Below are 3,704 nucleotides of genomic sequence, written 5' to 3'. Positions count from 1 at the left end.
TGACCTATAGAAGCCTTCACTATTAGTGGTCAGTCACAGTTTGAGTATCTGAACATATTTCCACAGTACCATTGTTAAAAAAGTACAATTTTGTATTTTTTTTCTCAAGTTTCTCTCTGTTGGAGTACCAGGATGACAAAATAAATAGTCAGACGGTTTGATTTTTAAACCTTTATAAGAAGTTTGTTTGCATTAGGGCTGCTGATAATAAGAAAACTTGTGATGTGTGATATTAGTAGAGACGTGACGATTAATCCATTTCTATTCCTACGATCCAATTACATCGATCTGAGGCAAGATGTAAATCAAATCGATCTATACCAGAGGTCGGCAACCTTTAACAGTAAAAGCCATTTGGGATAGTTTTCTACTGATCAAAATCTAGAAGGAGCCGAATAGAATAGAATAATTTATTATTACGGACTCATGGTCAAAATAACAGGACTATAAAGAACAAACAGACCTTCACACGCAAAAGGTACAGTAATTATAGCCTCTTTGTCCTCGGCAGTCTTACACTGCTGGGTTTTGTTATTTTAGTTTGGAGCGGCAGTCTTCAATACCAGATATTTATCTCTGAATCAGATTAAAGTTTTGTCCTGGATCAATTTAGGTCAATGAATCCGTTTGACTTTGTGAAGAAGAAGAAGCCGCTGAACCTGGAATGCAGCCACAATCTGGACACACATTTTTTTATTTATAGTTATTTTTTTTTAAGTGATCGAGTTCCTTTTCTTTTCAGTATCTCATAGAATCTGACACACATTTCCGTGCACACACACACATGCTTGAAGTGTGTGTGCACGCCAGCTGTGAGTGTGCGAATCCCCGAGTGCATCTGAGTGTCATCTGATGAAACCAATTGGGTATCAGTTGGAGGGGGGTAAATGAGCTTCCTGCAGCAGCTTGCACCACCCCTGAAGTCCCACGCACGCTCTCTAACACTGGAACGGGAGCTTTCTGAGGCCGCCGTGCAGCGACGGCGTGGGTTCATGATGCGAGCAGAAAGAGGTGGATGAGGGGGAGGACGGAGAAAGTTTGACGCGCTTTTAGTTTGCAAAAACATGAACTCAATATTTCCTTTTTTTCTTAATTAGGCTGATGTGTTTTAATCATAAAGCGGGATGGCTCACTGTGAGCATCGTGAGGCTTCACCAGATAAATCCTGGTCATCCATCTGCTTTTTCTCACAGAACGGAAGGAAGGAAGTCGTTGTGGCAGATTGGACAGATGAAGGAGGCAGAACATTGCAGTGAACCGCTCGGTGTTGACACGACTCAATAAATTATAAGCAGGAACAGTAGAGGACTAGCACTGAAATTCCTGCTGCTTTTTCCCCAATGTCAGTAACAGAAAAGCCTGATAAAAATATCACAAAGATACGACAACGGCAGTTTCTATTTTTGTTTTTCTGTTTGGTTAAAGACTTGCAAAGCGCCAAAAAGAAACAATGTTTTATGGTTTTCCGATAAGTGAGATCTAGATCAGGATTAGGGAGTGCCATCAGAACGGGGTTGTTTAACAGTTAGAGGTGCTTTACAAACTGTAACACAAACTGGAAAAAACATTATCATTTCTACTTAAAGGACAAAATCTTGCAGGATGGTCCATGTGATCATCGCAGGGAGGTCTGACGTGATACTTCGATCATAAAAAAAGGACAAAATCAACCTTTGCAGCAATCAGGTTGAGATCTGTGTTACAAACACTTTATTCTTTTCCTGTAGCTTGAGATTTGTCATCCTGATTTGTATTATTTATTTCTTTTACTTCCCCTGAAGCCTCTGCAGCTGATGATCTAAAGAATGATGCTTAGTAATCAACCTCTTCAACGACAAGTGTCTGTAGTCAAAGGCTTCTTAAGATGTGCTGCAACATTTAAGATTCACAGCTACAACCAGCAACTATGAGTCCCTAAAGCAGGAGAGCCCAAACGCTTTTGCTCAAAGGATCAAAATCTAAAATACAATATTTTTTTGAATGTCATAAAATAAAAGGAGAAAATAACGAATGTGGTTTAATTAATTTATTTATATAGATATATTAAGGTCACACTCATTAGTAATATTTACACGATAGCTGACTAACTAACCTAAGGGCTTTTTGGGGGTTTTTTTACGTTTTTTTTAGGCTAATTTAACATTTAGCTAATATTTCAAAGTTTTACAAATGTGGTTTTAATAAAGGTTTATCCTCTTCGGCTCACGACCTAAAGGTGTGTTTTGGATTTTGGCTCCTTGTGCGACTGAGTTTGACACCCTGATTTATAGGTTACTCTAAATTGTCCGTATAGATGTGAATTTGTGTGGTTATGTGGCTCTGCAACAGACTGGCAAACTGTCCAGGATGTACCCTACCTGGGATAGGCTCCAGCAACCTCCTGACCCGTAAAGGAGTTCAACGGGTTCTAAAGACGGATCACAAGAAGGATTTTTGAATCAATTGTTTTTCTTTTGACCATAAAATGTGAATCGATTTACAGAGACGTTTACGGTTGACTGAAAGGAATTGCCTTAAAGTGCTGCACCACCACAAACCATCTTCATTAAACTTGATCTAAGGATTGTCTGACTTTCCCAAAAATTGAACCAGAAGAATATCCAACACAGCCACAAGGTCCAAACGAACTGGGACAAACATCTGATCAACATTTAGGTCCTGTAGTCTGAGATACACAAAACAAGAATTTATCAAAATGTCTAAATCTGATAAGTTTTACCAAAAAAACTGAACTGATAACCCAGACTTGGACCAGAATAAGACAATCTTTCACATGAGGACACCTGACACCCCAAAGATCTCAAAGCACATATTTCTAACCTTTGATCAATTGTTTGTTCTGTATGAACGTTTGCATATGAATAGATGTAAAGTCCTTTCCAACTTTTCCATTTGAAATTTGCGCTCAAAAGACGTAATACAAGCACTCTGCACTAAAAATTCATGTTTTTATTTGTTATTGGAGACTTTGGGTGGCTTTTACATGAAGCCAGTACAAGAGCCGCCCCCCCACTATAGACTATAACAGATCAGGGGGCACCAGTCTTTATGTAGAATCGTTCAGCCTCAGCCAAAGCAGACGGTGTTCCCGACTCCGTGTCCAGATGACATTTATAGACATGTGAGCCGGACCGAAGCCGACATGAATTCCTTGGGATTGACGCGGTCCCTGGCTGAACCAAGTTGGGGTGGGAAATAACAGTAAGCATAAAAAAGGTATTTTAAAAATGTAAAATGTCTACACTACAGAACTGAAATACAGACATATAAAAATCAGAGATAATATAGGTTAATAAAAATGTATTATTATATTATATTGTACTATATTATATTATGTTATATTAAATTATATTATGTTATATTAACCCTAATTATAATGATTACTATTAGGAAATAGACAAATATTAGATGTATTACAAGTATTAGAGGCTCGAAAGTGTATTACTTCCTTTTTGCATCATATATTATAATTTTAATTAGAAAATCTTAACTTAATAAGGAATTTTTTAAGTCTCTAAAATAATCTTAAAAGCTGGAAGATTTTTTTTTCCCTATGAAAGTAAAACTTTACATTAAAAAATATTTTCTGTTTGCATGGTTTCATTTATGGTCCTTATAAAAGAAAAATGCTAAACCCATAATTGTTAGTCTATTTGAATATTAAAAGCCGTCACGTGTCAGGCGGGGCTGAAAGAGGAGAGAAG

General features: G+C 37.4%; 1 protein-coding gene across 8 annotated transcripts in view; it reads right to left on the bottom strand.

Moving 5' to 3' along the window:
• LOC112161503 (protein kinase C epsilon type) overlaps nucleotides 1-3,704 on the bottom strand; it is a 118,975-nt gene that overhangs the window by 54,496 nt on the left and 60,775 nt on the right. The window lies entirely within an intron of this gene.

This window comes from Oryzias melastigma, linkage group LG15, assembly GCF_002922805.2.
Source record: "Oryzias melastigma strain HK-1 linkage group LG15, ASM292280v2, whole genome shotgun sequence".
NCBI lineage: Eukaryota > Metazoa > Chordata > Actinopteri > Beloniformes > Adrianichthyidae > Oryzias > Oryzias melastigma.
This window is presented reverse-complemented; position numbering and strand designations above follow the sequence as displayed.